Source organism: Pristiophorus japonicus, unplaced genomic scaffold (assembly GCF_044704955.1).
Source record: "Pristiophorus japonicus isolate sPriJap1 unplaced genomic scaffold, sPriJap1.hap1 HAP1_SCAFFOLD_2062, whole genome shotgun sequence".
NCBI lineage: Eukaryota > Metazoa > Chordata > Chondrichthyes > Pristiophoridae > Pristiophorus > Pristiophorus japonicus.
In genome coordinates this window covers 11910-30442 of record NW_027251759.1, presented here as the reverse complement: position 1 = coordinate 30442, position 18533 = coordinate 11910, and the positions used below count along the sequence as shown (strand labels likewise).

The 18533-nt window shown below is 43.9% G+C and overlaps 1 long non-coding RNA gene across 1 annotated transcript; it reads right to left on the bottom strand.

The window, feature by feature from the left end:
* Positions 1-456: 456 nt before the first annotated feature.
* On the bottom strand, positions 457-17808 carry LOC139244126 (uncharacterized). Its single transcript, XR_011589884.1, has 3 exons — positions 17757-17808; positions 2375-2729; positions 457-549 (listed from the first exon to the last, which is right to left on the bottom strand). It is a non-coding gene; the product is annotated as an uncharacterized lncRNA (long non-coding RNA).
* Positions 17809-18533: the final 725 nt, after the last annotated feature.

Below are 18533 nucleotides of genomic sequence, written 5' to 3'. Positions count from 1 at the left end.
ACATGAATAAAGGCCACTTAGGTGCAGCTGGAGGAAATTGGAACTTAGCCGAGACTGGATATTGGACAAGCAGTCTGACAACACAGAGGCAGTGGCGAGGTCGAGCTGGGTTTGGCCCACGTACATGTGGAACTTGACCCCATGTCTGATTATGTTACCAAGGGGCAGCATATAGATAAGGAAGAGGCGGCCATGGATAGACCCTTGGAGGACTCCAGAGGTAACAGTACGGGGCAGAGAGAGAAGCCATTGCTAGAGATGCTCTGGCTACGAGCAAGAATGGAACCAAGTGAGGGCAGTCCCACTAAGCTGGACAATGGAGAAGGAGCATTGAAGAAGGACAGTGTAGTCGACTGTGTCAAAGGCTGCAGAGAGGTCGAGGAAGGATAATGCACCAGAGGATGTTACTTGTGAGTTGCTTAGGACCATTTAAGTGCTGTGGCAAGGGCTGAAATCTGATTGGAGATTCAAACAGGGAGTTACAGGAAAGATGGACATGGATTTGAGACATTGGCCTGAAGTTTCCTCTGCATTTGCGCCTAGGTACATCTGTAATCAAAGCACAAACCAATTATACGGTTTAAAAGATCACCGAATTTTGGGCGTAAGTGAGTTACATGGAAAACTACCAAATGCCCAAGTCTCCTCGATCTTATGTCCATCCATCAAACATCTTACGTCCAAACAGATCTCCGCCCACAAAACTGGCCACAACCCTGACTCAAATTTGAGTACATTCCAATTGTGCTTGTTTTGGGGGTGGGGAGGGGTGGTGGGGGGAGAAGAGAGAGAAAGAGGTCTCTCAATATTGTGACCAGATTTTCAGGTGCAGCAGGAAAGAGTCAGTCATTCTGTTGGTCTTTCCATTGCAATATTTTGAGCGTTGTTTTTAAAAATTATCCTCCAATATCTATTTAATGCATTTTAATAGCATCAGTGTAAGTCACATTAAAAATTGAAAAGCTTCATCGATTGCAGGTTAAACATGCCGTGCCTGATGTGGATGAATGGTGGTTACATGAGTTGAGACTTTAATTTTAAGACTCAAAGAAATATCGGTGTGGGTTCAACGATTCCTTGTGCCCTGATTCTTTACACAGATGTTTGCCCATTTAAAGTTTGGGCATCATCTAATGAGATTAGGAGGACACTTGGGCATAATTTGACATTGGCAAAACAGGCGTAATTTCCAGGTCTCTGTATGTGAGGACTTGAGGGGAAAGGGAGATTGGAGACAGAGCGGTAGTTTGCAAGGACAGAGAGGGTCAAGATTAGGTTGAGAGAGGATGGGCGATGATGGTGCTTTTGAAAGGGAAGGGATCAATAAATGTGGAGGGGGCAGTAACCACCAGTCCCTATGGCTCAGTGGGTAAAGTACTGTCTGGCAAGAAGATCCCTGTTTTATGCTGATCTCAGCTGGGGACTATGGTCAGGCACAACTGATCTCAGTGCTACTGGGCTAGAGAGGGAGAGGAGAAATAAACTCACCAGCCAGGGTTTCTGTTCCTGATTGCTGTGCAGTGACCACCAACCCCCACACTTCTGCCTGGACAATGTATGTGTGTAAAAACCAGGTGAGGACGTGGCTGTGATGTTAAAAGGCTTTTGGGACTCAGTGCAGGTTCACACATTTCATTAGATATCATAGGAGTGCCCAACCTGTGGCCTTGGGTCCACCTGTAGCCCAGGCAACTCGCTCCTGTTTCATATTTTCCGATTTGAATTTGATCAGCCTACTGGTTTGGAAAGAGCCATTGCCTTGTCGGTGGATAAACCCAAAATGAAAACACCCAGATCTGCTGGTACCACCAGCAACTTGATGTTTATGCAAGTTCGTGGAAAGATAATGGTACATTTTACATGTATGCACTCGCGGTCCAAAAATAAAAGCTTGGACATCTCGGCCATAGGCTATCTGGCACTGATGGAATGATCTGTCATTTTAGAAGGGGAAAATGGGGTAGAACTGGAGCTCAGGGTTTGGTGAATGCAACATCTGCGCACTGATAAATCTGGAGCTTGACTTTACAAGCCTGAAGTACTATTTTTAAACAATGATTCTCTTCCAGCTCTCCAGTGCTAGGACTAATTTATCATCCTCTCTGTGGCCATGATTTAGTGATGTGGATTACATACCAGATCTATTTAAAGCACAAACGCTGCAGAGTGTCAGCAGATTCAGCAAACAGTCAAATATACTGCCAAATTATTGCCAATTCAACCAGGTACCAAATACTGCCACTCATAGTCTCAACCATCTCGAACCAAGCAGAGAACATTTTCTTGAACATGCATTTAAATTTACCCCGCAGATATTAAAAAGAATCATCTGGCGATACGGCTAACGTTAGTTACAAAATTCACAATGGCTCACCTTTGTACTCTGGAGTAAATTCTTTCATTTCTGGTGGCAGTGACTCGTAGAACCTCTGTTCCCGACTGATGAGGGGTTTACAAACTGTGTGATCGTCATAGCGCATCATACTGGTGTGTCCGCCAACCTGGTGAATGAAGGGCTCCAAGAGCACTCCTTTGCTTCTCTCTGGAACTGTGTTGTTACCATATTTCCCCACTTCCATGGTGTCCAAAAGGCACATTGCGTTACTGGGCCGCAGCTCAGAGGAGACATGGAGCACAGCACATAGGCCTGGCTTTGCTGGCTGTGTGCGTACGGACCAGAGGACCGTCGCGAAGGAGCAGCTCCAAACTCCACAGTTCAACACTCACTTCTAAAAGAGAAAAAGAAAAAGAAAAAAAAAAAGTCAGCTTACCTGAACTCCAGCAACCCACTGACTGGCACCCCACCTCAGGCACTGGCCCCTCACTTCTGGGTGAAGGCTGATGGATTAACTGATCCTTTGTACTGGCTGCAAGGGTCCAGTGTGAAATGTGGTTGGGCAATCTTAATCCAACTTCAAGTGGACACAAAACTAACAGGACTCTCGCTCAGAGACCACAGGACAGCCTCACACTGGAGCAGTAGGGATGTTTTTCGGAGTTTGGTTGGTTGGGCAGGGCAGAGCAAAGCGAGTTTTTCTCGGCATCCCAACTATCATTGTGATACTGAAACCCAGTGCCCATAATGGAAAGTGGCCATTCCTCACCTTCATGAACACAAGATTTGCGCATACAAATAAAGCGATACAACAAACCTGGTCAATATTTGCAGACTGGCGCAAGTCGGGGCAACACTAAGAAAACTAACACGAACAACAGATTAGTGCATACAGTCACAGAATACTTCCTGCAGTGCAGATGCTGACTGAAAAGTCACTCGTCCAAACCAAACATAAGTTCCTTTCAAAGCACATTTAAAATACCCAAGTCAGAACAATCTGCTCCTCTGTCAGTACTGTTTTTTAGCTGCATCAGATGTGGAAAAGTGTCCATTCAGCGGTAACAACGTCTTGAGAAGCTGGAGTATTAAAGGCCCGTAAATGACGAGTGTGCAGCTGCGACTGGCGAAGCAAGTGATGATGCAAGATGGTTATAAAAGTAGTACTGAAAGCACAACAGGGCTACAGCTCACATGGGCAACACCTGTCTATTTTTAAAAATGACTAGCAAGTCCCCCGTGGGAAGTCAGATGATGTACTGCTTTAAAATGACTGGAGTGTTACAACACTTAATACAGAACACATTATTCTGCTGCTAACAGGGAGCTGTGATAAATAGTCCACTTGTGAGCTATGGGATTCATTACAATTCAATTTGTGATGATGTTGATCTAAGTCTTGAATGAGTCCTAACTTCCTCCAATCTAACATTCGGACAATCAAAACCATTGTTTTCAACGGCCACAACCAATTCTGGTGTCTTGCCACCGAATCCATCCTCTTCCCTGACTCTCTCAGGCTGGACCTGGCTATTTATCATCTGTGTGTCGTGTTCGACTTGAGCAAAGCTTTAAACTGCAAGGCCTATCCAAGAGTGCTCACCTCCATCCCCACCCTACCTCAGCTGCTGAAACCCTTACATGCGCCTTCTTCAGCTCCAGAATAGACAGGTCAAACGCTCAGCGTGGTGACTGCCCATCATCCACGCTCCATAAACCTCAGCTAGTCCAAACTCCACACACATATCCGAACCTGCACTCTTTTCCTTGTGCCTATTGGTGAAGCAGCCTGGGTTGTTGCTTTAGGTTATAACATAGAAGTTATTGTTTGTGTTCCTAGAAAGTGATCACCCTCATCAGCTGCATTACATGTGAAAATGTGGTTCCAGCTCACTAAATTGGTGAGAACTGCCGCTGCTGTCTGTTGAGCATTATTTACTGACAGGAGTTACCAGTGATGTGGTGGAAAATCCCAGCAACCCGCAGTTGATGTGTTTGTATTGTAAAACTGTCTCCTTGTTAAAGCTGCTGGTGACAGGGAAGGGAAAAACAACACCAGTGGGGGTTCCTGCTTCTGATCACTATTGGGCTGCAAAGATTGTCTGTGGAAAATCAAGTGAGAACAGGGCTGTGATGCGGACATTAGCTAGGTGCCGCAGGCTGAACTGCCGCTGGGGGGGGGGGGGGGGGGGGGGGCAGGGGAGAAAACTGAAGGGGAGGCAGTAAAAACATTGTCTGCTAAACTAAAGGCAGATAAGTGTTCAATGGAGAATTCAAAGGAAGCCATGGTGAAATGATCGATCCTTTATATCCGAGAGTTCAACAGCACGGGGTATGGAGAGAAAGCAGGAAAGGGATACTGAGGTGAATGATCAGCCATGATTTTATTGAATGGTGGTGCAGGCTCGAAGGGCCGAATGGCCTACTCCTGCACCTATTTTTTCTATGTTTCTATGAAACATGCCAAGGGGAAAGTGGAAGGTAAAACACTCAACTGTTAAGTTCTGTTTAGCTGGGATTAGCATTGTTGGAAAATGTTGTCTATATGAATATTTCAATACTGCAATAGCCTTGTTGTCCAAGCAGAATGGTACAACTTCCCAGCTTGATGTCGCTGTAGCCATGTCCCGAGTGCTGTCATGGTTGAGGTCAACTAACTCAGCACAATGCAGAATCTGTGGTCTGGATGACTTAGTGCTACATGAGGTTAGACCATCACAAGCAGCTGAGTGGCGTTGGCCTAACGTGCCTCTTTCTTTAAGTCAAACTTTATTCTGTTGTAACAGCACGATATGGATTTAACCTCAGAACTGTCTAACCCACATAAAGTTATCAGAATAGCGCAACATTATTTGAAAATCATTACTGAACCTATCTGGAGTTTTTAAGGGAGATAGGGAGGTACAAATAATCACAGTAATAAAACATCAATCACTGCAGTAAGTAGCTCAGTCATTGTCCATTCACAAGGCCTATATAGTGCATTTTGGAAGTGGTACAGTCACATAACGGATGGTCTCTCCTCCCCTTCTAAACCTGTTGCTCCCTTTTCCCAATATTTTTCCATAGAATAGTACAGCACAGGAGGCCATTTGGGCCAGCGAGTCTGCACCGGCTCTTTCAAAGAGCGAGCCAGTCAGTCCCACTCCCCTGCTCTTTCCCTGTATTCCTGCAATTTTTTCTCCATTAATTATTTATCCAATTCCTTTTTGAAGGCTATCGAATCTGTATCCACCACCCCATCAGGCAGTGCATTTCAAATCCTAACCACTTGTTGCGTAAAGAAGTTCTGCCTCCTGTCGCCTCTGGTTCTTTTGCCGATCACCGTAAGTCTGTGCCCTCTGGTTATCGACCACTGGAAACAGATTCCCTTTATTTACTCTATCTAAACCCTTCATGATTTTAAACACCTCTATTAAATCTCCTCTTGGCCTCTTCTGCTCCAAGGAGAACCCCAGCTTCTCCAGTCTATCCACGTATCTGTAATCCCACATTCTAGTAAATCTCTGTCCCCTCTCCAAAGCCTCCACATCCTTCCCAAAATGTGGTGTCCAGCAATGTTCCCTGTAAGCTGTGCTTTGTTCTGTGTGGCCTGTTTCTTTTAATGCATAGTTCCTTTGAATTTCTGCACATGTAAAAGCCGGTGAGCGGCCTGCGTGGGAGCCGAGATTACTGCGCGACTGCACACCTTTAGGGGGAACACTGGTGCCAAGAATGGGACACAATGGGGCAGAAATCCCAGGCCTGGGAAGACATCGGAAAAGCCGGTTTTCAGCGTTCAATGCGTATGCACTGAAAACCAGCTTTTCTGATCTATCAGGCTGGAGCTGGAGCTGGGGAGATCTTCCATATCCCCACATCCAGGACATTTGCAAGGGCAAGATTACGGTATTTACCCATATCCTGCCCAGCGGATGTCCTGAAAACTCTTGCACCTGATAAAAGTATAACCTACCTTTACAGGTGTAAGAGTTTTAAAACATACAAAAACATTTTAAAAATTTAACAATAACATTATATTGTTAAAAACCCTCCCCACTACGATGAGTTTATTTAAAACCATAATTTTAAAAACTTTAAAAATCGGATATTTTTTTATCTAAGACATTAATAACTAATTTAAATTAATCTTAAATATGTAGTGTACATGTTCTATTTTTTTTTTAATTAGTGTTTTGGGTGTTTGGGGGGGGTTCTCATTCATAATAATGGGAACTCCAAATTACGGCGTTCCCATTATTATGAATGAGAAAATACTGTACCTTGATTGGCTGCCCAGAGCCATGTGACTCCAGCTCCAGGACATCCCGCCGTGCACATGCTGCGACGCGCAGGGAGTGTAGGCCTCAGGACCTCGAGTGAGAGCAGCAGGAATAGGTAAGTACGCATTTTTTTCTCTTTTTCAGTTGTTTACCCGTGGGAAGACCTGGACTTCTAGGCCAATACTCCAGCTGGGGCCGAGCTAGGGTTTTATATAGGTTTAGCACAATTCCCAGGCTTTTGAACTCTATGCCTCTATTTATAAAGCCCAGGATCCCATATGCTTTATTAACTACTCTGTTAATTTGTGCTGCTGCCTTCAAAGATTTGTGCACAAATATCCCCAGATTTTTCTCTTCTGGCACCCCCTTTAAAATTGTACCATTTAGCATGTATTGTCGCTCCTCATCCCACCAAAATTCAATGCCGCTCACTTTTCTGCGTTGAATTTCATCTGCCATGTGACCGCCCATTCCACTAGCCTGTCTATGTCGTCTCAAAGTCTATCACTATCCTCTCATCTATTTTACAAAGTGTTCTCATCTCTCACCTTGTGCTGATCCCGCTCTCTTTCTATAATCTTTCGCCCCTCTTCAGTCATTTTTCAATTTCATTTCAAAATTACTTTTCCCTTTTTATTTGGGTTAAATGCAGTGCACGATTACCTCGCTGTGCCGGAAATCTTCTCCCGTGACTGTGTGTGCCTGCTCAGGATACACCAGGACATCTGCAGAATATATTTCCCGACAATGCAGACCAGGCCATATTCAGTCATAGCCATGACTGCCATAATGGCGCTGATGAGCCTGATGCAGTTTTCTTTATTCTCATGCATACTTTAACGCACAGGGTCAGTAAAAGAATTAATATGGAAATCCAGCTCTTACAGCTTCTCGAAAGACTAGGTATTATATTGATGCCACGTTTAAGGAGGATTTTCCACTCAAAGAAAGCAAAACATAACTGAACTACAATTACAGGAGTATCATTTTCAGCATACAAAAACAGCCAGCCTGGTCTTTTAAGCCAAAACGAAACAGGAAACTACTTCAATGAAATCAAACCCAGAGGCAAGTTGTAACATTTGCAACTTCACATTAAATCCTATTACTGCAGCATATACTGACTAATTGAACTTCTTGCACACTGCATATAGAATAGGCTTGGAGTACAATCGTGGTTTTTGACTACTCAGTAAATGAGCAGTACATTATATTGACACACTTCCCAACAACCCCAACCTTCCCGATGGTTCAGTTGGTAAATGCACTGCCCAGTATGGAACTGAAGCACACAGTAGAAATGTCGCACAATCATTGACAACACTTTGCTGAGTTAGCTTAATGTAGGCAGGGTGGTGGCAAGGGCACGATAACTGGTCTCACTCAGTATCCCTGCGCTAGGAAAAAGAAAAGAAAAAGAAAATATTAGCCAAGATTCTTAGCCTGCTGGCTTGACTGTGATGCCGAATGCAGTTGAATAGCCTATCAGTTGGGCCAGCACCCATAGACCTCAGCACCAGTCAGGGCCTCCAAGAGACGATAACATTTAAGGAGGGGGTTTACCCATCTACATTTTGTCTTGCTGTGTAAAACTGTTTAAACAAGGGGGTCCTGTATGTTATACGACACGTTAGAAATGGTCAACTGATGGCTCTAAAGGCCTCCCTTTTAGACCTGTTGTTCTGCAGGGAGAGTCTCGGGGGGTCAAATCTGCTTATGAAACTGCAACTGATTCTCAATAATGAGGCAAGTGCCAGCATATGGATCCAGTTCCTAAAGACATCCACGCATCTCACAATAAAACAATTTCAATAACAGCACAGTACAGCTGTGGGTGCTCAGTATAGGATTACTTGCAACGACCTGCTCAAGTTGTTGGATCAGTACTTCTTCTCAATACTACCATGGAACACGTTCACAGGGATTTATTCAGATCGTATCACAATCAGTTCCATTTCTGCAGAAACTTGCTGCAACTTGAGAAACTATAAATAGCTGGCCAAATATCCTGCTCATCTAGAATTTCACATGGACCATTAAGATTCAACATAGAACTGAGCAAATCCAGAAATGAGCAGGGTCCCTTATACAAATAACACAGGATAAGATGGATAGAAAAAAAACAGCTAATGCTAGAAATACACAGGTCTGTCAGCACCTGAAGAGAGCTTGCATTTTCTCTCTTCAGAGCTGGTTATTCATAATATTATGAGGGTGTTGTCTCCTCCTCTGTCCTGAAGCCAACAGTTCTTGCTGCTCTGTTGAGGCTAGGTCAATTGAAAATTATATAACTGAGATAGATTTTTGTTAGGCAAGGGTAGTAATGGTTATGGAACCAAGGCGGGTAGATGGAGGAGTTAAGATACAGATCAGCCACGATCTAATTGAAAGGCGAAACAGGCTTGAGGGGCTTTACGTCCGACTCCTATGAAGCTCGATAGCTCAGAGACCCACGGAGCCATTCTTTGCGTGTGATCCAAGGCAGTGAACTGTGGAGGGCATCACAGCCAAGAGAGTCTGGCCTTGTCCTCAGCCATATTTGCCCACTTTCCAGCAATCCGAAGCGGGAACCCTGGCTGACTCTCCCCTCTCTCGCCCAGTGGTGCTGAAACCAACTGTAAACCATCGAATTACGACACCAATCTGTGACATTATCCCCAGCATCATGACTGTTCATCGGCTGAGACTCAAGCTGAACATGCTTTGCTTTCATGCAAGTGTTTTTGTACTAGCTGCAAAGTGATTAAAGGGGTCCTGGGGGGTTCTTATAAAATCTGATGAAAGTATTGTTTTAAATTGCGCTCATTCTTATAAGTACATAAATCCAGAAACAGTGTTGCCACTGGGATTTCAGTAAAATGCCATGGTGGATGTGAGAGAGTTTTATACTAGGTCCACTTGAACTGTGACATGAACAGCACAATTAGGGATTTTCTCTTTCCAAACTTGGGTTGCTGCAGAGCTTATTTTGAGTTGTATAGCACTAGGGTAAAGTGCTAGTGGAAAGAGGCACATCACTGGTGTTGGGAGCAGTTTGAGGGGGTGAATCAGAACAGCGGAAATGCAGTTTTCCCTACTGGCACCAATAGGTTTAATAAGCCTGGCCATAACACTGAACCATGTGCAGCAGGTTCAATAAGATCCTAACCCTTTCAAACTGGAATGAAGCCAACTTACATCTGAGTCAGAGAACTATCTCCCAATCCAGAGTGTCATTGGTCGGGCAATATTAGTTCGCACATTTGAGGCCTCTTGTGATTACAACTTAATCATTCTTTTTTTTTCAGACAGCAAGTGTCATAGAAAGTGGTATGTTCGGATTCCTGTGTATCCTAATTTCTACCTCAAAATGGCATTACAGTACTTGCAATGCCCTGGTCCATTCATTGCAGGAATTGCGGAGAAGTTGCAAGGAACTCTCACTCCGAGTGTCTGCGACTCAGCTTCTGTAACAAGGCTCCAGGGCCTCCAATACAATGGGGTGGGGGTTATCTCTTCAAAAGTTAGACATGAAACTGAGACAGACCAGAATAGCAAGAATTATAAAAAATCAGAGCAGAACATCAAAATCGGAACCCAGTACATAAACCATTTTGGATTTTGCTTGCACAGTTCTGTTCTGCCTGGCAGTTAAAAGTCACTAAGTGTCTTCATCTTTCCTGCTCTACTTTATCACAAACTATCTTCTGTAACATGGTATTTGAGTGTAGTACTATTCAGTGTCTGAACTGTATTATTGTGAATTATGAATAACCAGCAATGCATCAAATATCAGCTCAGGAGGTATTAGATTCTCCACACCTTGACATTTATACAACAGGCATTGATGTTGTAAACTTCGTATCTGTTGGATATTCATGTTGACTGGCTGAAGATCCAACATTCAAACAGCCGCCCCATAATGTACAAGAAGCCACTGCCCACAGTGTGTGCTTATCCAACCTTTATTTCTACAATCAGAAGCTGAACACCTCTCAAATTGCCATTCTGCAGTTCCAAAGGAAACACTAATTTCATGCACCTTTTCTAAGTACTCGACATGTTACAAAACCCACAACCAGATCCTGAACCAGCATCAGCAGTAGGATTTCAATAAATGATAATGGTGAATGGGCAAAATTATCGTACTATGTCCATGAGAACTGTGAAAAGCAGCCAACAGTTACAGATTCTGCCTTTCCATACTTGGATCATGTCTGGAGAGAGCACTGAGCTGTATAACACTGAGGCGAAGTGCTGGTGGTTACAGGGCTGTCACTGGCAGTTACAGGGCTGTCACTGGCAGTGGGGCCAGAGTGAGCTGGAAGAAAAATGCTGCAACAATGGTAGATTTTAACCTGCATATAGACCAGAGACAGCGGCACAAGTAGGAAAGGGAATAAATGTATTGAATGTGATTGAGATACTTTCCCAAAGCAGCAAGTCTTAAGCCCAGCAAGGGAGCAGCAATTCTCAATGTTATCATGAACCGGAAACAGTCAGCAGTCTGAGAGTAAATGAGTAATTGTGGAATTAGTGACCATGATACAACAAATCTCACAATCAGACTTGGAGAGGAGAAAGAAAGTGGAGGGAATTTACAGACCAAGGGTTTGATGAAGGAATTGACTGGAATAGGGAGCAATTACTAGTTGGTCAATTTACAGGTTAATAGTGAATCTGCGCAAGAAGGTAATTAATGGAATACAAACCAAGCCCAGGACCCTGCAAGGCAAGAGCCATATTTCTGGGGTGATGCAACAAGAGTGCTTTGGATCAGTATTAAACAAAAAGGAGTCTTATATAGGTGCGAAGAATAGTGGCAAAGAGACAGGAGTGATTATAGATAGCAACAAAGGAGACCAAGAAAATAATGAATGCAGACGTAATATGAAAAAAAAGCTTGCAGATAGTATCAGGTTTTTAAAAGTGATAAAAGTGGATGTGGGCCCAGTCAAAGCAGGCTGAGGTACAACAATAGTAGAGTTCAAGAAGACAGCGGAGTGCTAAATGAATATTTTGCTTTTGGTTGTGAGTTGATGAGTGAAGGAAAGGAACTTAAGACACATTAATACAACAGAAAAAAAATGTAATGGAGAAAATATTAGGGGTGAAGCCAAGCAAACCTCCAGGTCCAGATGGTTTCCATCGCATGGTGTGAAAATATTCCACAGTTTGCTGAACTCGGGGATAGTGCAAGAGCATTGGAATGTTTTAAACACTTTGTCCTGTCCGGACAAACCAGGAACTACAGACCAGTGAGTTTAACTTTGAAAGTGAGAACATTTCCACTATCCACCAGGGGACAGAATAAGTGAGCATGTAGAAAGCTGATTCGGGAAAGACAACATGGTTCTGTGAAAGGTAGGTCATGTCTGGCTGAATCTAATAGAGCGCTTTGACAAAATCACTAAGGTGGGGGATACAGAAGGGTCAATTCAAAAACATTTGATAAGGTTCCTTATCTTGGAAAGTAAACTAAAACTTACGGGCACAAAACTGTAGATATACCTTGTGACATAGTTGGGAAACTAGATGGGAAATCGGAGGTTGGGCTGGGATATAAGGAATATGCTCTAGTTGGCGAGCAGTAAAAGGATCAGTGTTGAGATTTGGGAATACAGAGCAGTATATCTAAGTTTGCAGGTTATACTATGGTACTTATTGTAGTGACTAAAGAGAACATAAAATTGCAAAAGGACATCGATAAATAAGTGGACAAATGATGATTGATATAGTTCTATGTAACAATGTGTTCGTGAACTTTAGGAATCAAGAATGGTAATTAAGAGGACAATATAATTGGAAAGCAATCTTTCTTTTGGTTGGGGGGGGGTGGGGTTGGGGGAAGAGAATGATCAAAGTCTTTTGGGTTCCAGGCACTTGACTCATTAATAGCTCGCTTACGTGCAGAAAGGCAGATAGGGACTTGAACTTCATCACAGAATATAAAGAGCAAGGCAAAGCTAATGCAATTATTCAGAGCACTAATCACCCTTCATTTGTCTTCAGCGACAAGTAGCCCATCTTAGAAAGACTTGGATTTATATAGCACTTTTCACAACCACTGGACATCTCAAAGCAGTTTACAACCAACAAAGTACTTTTGGAGTGTCGTCACTGTTGTAATGTAAGAAACGCAGCAGCCAATTTGCGCACAACAAGCTACCACAAACAGCAAAGTGATAATGACCAGATAATCTGTTTTTTTTGTTATGTTGATTGAGGGATAAATATTGGCCAGGACACCAGGGATAACTGCCCTGCTCTTCAAAATTGTGCCATGGAATCTTTTACGTCCACTTCAGAGAGCAGACGGGGCCTCGGATTAACGCCTCTATTCCGAAAGACGACACCTCCGACAGTGCAACACTCCTTCAGCACTGCACTGGAGTGTCCGCCTAGATTTTTTTGTGCTCAAGTCCCTGAAATGGGACTTGAACCCACAACCTTCTGACTCAGGTGAGCGTGCTACCCACTGAGCCACAGCTGACATGAGTCATTAATAACGATATGCCGTGCTTCGACAAGTCCAGAACAGTTCATTGGGGGGAGGAAGGGACTGAGCTATGATGAGACACTGGGAAAACTTGGATTGCTCCCAAGATGAGAAAGTTAAGGAATTATCCAATATACGTATTGCAAATAATGAAGGGAATGCACAAAAGCTTAATTTCCACTTTGGTAGTTACAGATTAAAATTGGTCTCTGATTTTTTTAATTAAATGTTGAATCCCATTGTGTGGGGCATTATCGAGGTTGAAGAGTGGATACGATGACATGGCAAATCAAGAGACAATCGATCAGATGACACCATCTTTGGGCTTTAAAAGACTGTAGGAAGGAAAGGCTCAGGCAGGTGAGGAGTTCCAGAGGGAAAGATCACTTTTAAAGCCAAATGTGTGATATATAATTCATCCGAACAGTTAACTCCATTATACATTAGCCAGGAAGTTGCTCCCAGGTTGAGGCGGTCTTTCGATATAGATCATCCACAAAACTGGATGAGTGTATTTAGGAGCTTCAACTATCCAAATGCTATCCAGAAGAATTGTTGAGGGTCAGTCTGACAATCACATTGCAGTCTCCATCAGCACCAGGCATTTGCCAACATATAGGTATCAGTCTTTAAAAATATGAAAGGTTTTGATAAAGTGGATACAGAGACATTATGAGCCGCTCCGACCTGTGAGAGAACACCAGCGCAGGTCGGGGCTATAAATACAGCTGGAGCGCCGGGCCCTGGGACATCGTGGGTGGAGGTGCGGCGAATGAAGGTACGGGGCCCAGAAGAGGCACGGGTCCAGGGGCAGCACGGGGCAGCCCACAACGCGATATGTGTGCGCACTAGGTCCATGCAGCAGAGCAGGTCTCCAGTTGTCCTGGTTCAACCCTTGCCACTGGACCAAGGCCTTGCTCTGTCAAGCCCATTTGGTGGCTGATGTGCAACGGTCACCATACGTTAAAAATATCCACGCACAGGCATCTTCCACCCCCTCAACTGGAGTTCAGGACTGGAACATCAGGTCCTTCATTGAAACATCTGTGAACTCTCGTGGAAGTAAGTCATCCTCATTCAATGGACCGCCTATGATGATGATGATCAGCCATGGCTCAGTTGGTAGCTCTCTCACCCGAGTCAGAAGGCTGTGAGTTTAAGCCTCACTCCAGAACTCAAGAACATAACCCAGGCTGATACTTCTGTGCAGTACTGCACAGTTGGAGATACCGTCTTTCGGATGAGACGTTAAACCGTGGCCCCGTCTGAAGTCTCAGTTGGATTAAAAGATCACATGGTACTATTGGAAGAGCAGTGGATTCTCCTGGTGCCCTGGCCAATATTTAGCCCTTAGCCAACATTGCATTTCTCTACATTACAACAGTAACTACATTTTTTTTTTATAAAGTATTTCATTGGCTCTGAAGTGCTTTGAGGTTGTAAAAGGTGCTATATAAATGCAGTTATTTCCTCCTTCTATCAGTCATTTCTTTCCAGGTGGCCTGCAGCTGCAGTACTGGGCGTAAAACAATCTACCTCGACTGTAGTTCTGCTGGTAACACAGACAGCTGATACCAAAGAAAATGCCGCAATTTTCCAGCAGATTTTAACATCTTAATTAGAAAAACAAAGGTGCATCTACATCTGCAAGACCACCTGTAATAAACTGTGCAGCCCAGGAAATCGGAAAATTGTGTTAACTTCAAACCTCGTTACCCTAGAAAAACTTGCACCACGCCACCAAAGGATGAGTAATACTCTCCCTTGTTCCAAACCCAAAGCCCCGTGTTACCGTCAGCTACATTTCCAAGGGCACTGCCTGTACATCTACTGCTGAATACACTGAAAACCATTCGTAGGATGCCTTATCTCTCAGTGCTGCGAAACATCGCTGCTGAAGCTCTTTGAGCAAAACAAAACTACAACATATAACATGCAACACATGCTTTGGAAACCACTGAAAGTTTTGTCTGTGTAATCATAGAATGGTTACAGCACGGAAGATGGCCATTCGACCCATCGAGCCCATGCTATTTCTCAGCTAATCCCATTCCCCCACCCTTTCAGTTTAGAGTTTAGAAGAATGAGAGGTGATCTCATTGAAAGATACAAAATTCTTACAGGGCTTGACAGGGTAGATGCAGAGGATGTTTCCTCTGGCTGGGGAGTCTAGAACCAGGGGTCACAGTCTCAGAATAAGGGGTTGACCATTTAGGACTGAGATGAGGAGAAATTTCTTCACTCATAAGGTGGTGAATCTTTGTAATTCTCTACCCCAGAGGGCTGTGGGTCATTGAGTTTATTCAAGACAGAGATCAATAGATTTTTTGATATTAAGGGAATCAAGGGATATGGGGGATAGTGCAGGCAAGTGGAGTTGAGGTAGAAGATCAGCCATATTCTCATTAAATGGCGGAGCAGGCTCGAGGGGCCGAATGGCCTACTCCTGGTCCTATTTCTTATGTGTTTCCCCATAGCCCTGCGAATTCATTTCCTTCAGATACTTAGCCAACTCTCTTTTGAAAGATAAAATTGAGACTGCCTCCACCACCCTTTCAGGCAGTGCATTCCAGATCTCCACTCGCTGCTTAAAAAGGACTTTTCTTACATCGCCTTTGGTTCTTTTGCCAGTCACCTTAAATCTGTCCCCTCTGGTTCTCGACCCTTCCGCCAATGGGAACAGTTTCTCTCGATCTACTCTGTCCAGGTCCCTCATGATTTTGAGCAGCTCAATCAAATCTCCTCTCAACCAAATCTCCTCTCAACCTTCTCTGCTCCAAGGAGAACAACCCCAGCTTCTCCAGTCTAACCAGGTAACTGAAGTCCCTCATCCCGGAATCACTCTCATAAATCTTTTCTGCACCCTCTCTTAAGGCCTTCACAGCCTTCCTAAAGTGCGGTGCCCAGAATTGAACACAATACTCCAGTTGGGGCTGAACCAGTGTTTCATACAGATTCATCATAACTTCCACACCTTTGTACTCCATGCCTCTATTTATGAAGCCCAGGATCCCGTAAATCTTTTTAACTGCTTTCTCAACCTGCCCTGTCAGCTTTAATGATTTATGCACACATACCCACAGGTCTCTCTGTTCGTGCGCCCCTTTAGAATTGTATCCTTTTGTTTATATTTCCTCTCCTCATTCATTCTACCAAAATGCATCACTTCACACTTTTCTGTGTTAAATTTCATCAGCCACATGTCCGGTGATCCCACCAGCCTCTCTGTCTTCCTGAAGTCGATCACTATCCTCCTCACCGTTCACTATACTTCCAAGTTTTGTGTCATCTGCAAATTTTCAAATTGTGCCCTGTACACCCAAGTCCAAGTTATTAATATATATCAAGAAAAGCAGTGGTCCCAGTACTGACCGTGGGAAACACCACTGTATACCTTCCTCCAGTCCGAAAAACAACCATTCACCACTACTCTCGGTTTCCTGTCACTTAGCCAATTTCATATCCATGCTGCCATTGTCCCTTTTATTCCATGGGCTTCAACTTTGCTGGCAAGCCTATTATGTGGCACTTTGTCGAACGCCTTTTGGAAATCCATGTACACCACATCAACCTCATTACCCTCATCAACCCTCTCTGTTACATCAGAAAACTCCATCAAGTTGGTTAAACACGATTTGCCTTTAACAAATCAGTGCTGGCTTTCCTTAATTAATCCACATCTATCTAAGTAACTGTTAATTTTGTCTCTGATCACGGTTTCTAAAAGTTTCCCCACTACCGAGGCTAAACGGACTGGCCTGTAGTTGTTGGGTTTATCCTTGCACCCATTTTTGACCAAGGGTGTAACATTTGCAATTCTCCAGTCTTCTGTCACCACCCCTGTATCTATAGAGGATTGGAATATTATGGCCAGTACATCCGTGATTTCCGCCCTCAATTTCCTCAGCATCCTAGGGTGCATCACATCCGCTCCTGGTAATTTATCTACTTTAAGCACAGCCAGCCTTTCTAATAACTCTTCTTTATCAATTTTTATCCTATCAAGTGTCTCCACTACCTCCTCCTTCACTATTTCTGTGGCAGCATCCTCTTCCTTGGTGAAGACAGATGCAAATACTCGTTTAGTACCTCAGTCATACCCTCTGCCTCCTCTAATCGGCCCCACCTTTCTTCTTACTATCTGTTTATTATTTATAAGCCTATAGATGACTTTTGGATTCCCTTTTCTGTTGGCTGTCATTCTATTCTCACACCCTCTCTTTGCCCCTCTTATTTTCTTTTTCACTGCTCCTCTGACCTGTCTATATATAGCCCGATTCTCAGATGTATTTGCAACCTGACATCTGTCATACACGCTCTTTTTATGCTTCATCACATTCTCTATCTGTTTCGTCATCCAGGGAGCTCTGACTTTGGTTGCCCTACCTTTCCCCCTAGTGGGAATGTACCTCGACTGTACCCGAACTATTTCCTCTTTAAAGGCAGCCCATTGTTCCACTACAGTTTTCCCTGCCAATCTTTGATTCTAGTTTACCCGGGCCAGATCCGTTCTCATCGCACTGAAATTGGCCTTCCCCCAGTTAAGCATTTTTACTCTAGATTGCTCCCAGTCCTTTTGCAGAGGTAATCTAAACCCTATGATACTAAGATTGCTGTAATGGACTCTCACGGCTAATTTACTCTCTCACGGGATCGATACGGCCACACTCTGTGTACTTACTTATAGCTGGGCCCAGATACAGAGGCTGCTGACAGCTCCGAGCCGTCAATCAGTCGGCCACAGGCTGCTTCCCACACACTTGCTCTCGAGCATCTGTGGTGACTACAAACGTACACCCTATACCAGCATGAACTCCTTCCCACAACAATGACATGCATGTCAGTCATTAGCGCACCCCGAAGCACCCGCCCCCTCTGCTGATTGCACACATCTAGCGCTTGGAAATAAACAAGTAAATTAGCTCAGAGAAAGGCTGCCAACTGACTCAGCTGGGTGCTTCGAAAGACCAGAGGTGACCCCACTAAGAGGCTTTATTGCTATGACAAACCAGTTGCTGGGGATTAAGTGCTTTGCTGAAAAAGCTCTTCACACTTTAAATCTTTTCTACAACTACTGACCTTCCCCCTTCCACCCACCCACCACCCCCCCTCTCGTGAAACTTCAGTTACTGCTTCATTTATCGCCACAAATTAGGGGTTAAATGTTAAACATAATATTGTATAATAATAAACATAACATGATGTTAAGGGTAATATATTAGCATGGATAGAGGATTGGTTAACTGACAGAAAACAGAGAGTTGGGATAAATGGGTCATTTTCCGGTTGGCAAACAGTAACTAGTAGGGTGCCACAGGGATCGGTGCTGGGGCCTCAACTATTTACAATCTATATTAATGACTTGGATGAAGGGACTGAGTGTAATGTAGCCAAGTTTGCTGATGATACAAAGATGGGTGGGAAAGCAAGTTGTGAGGAGGACACAAAAAATCTGCAA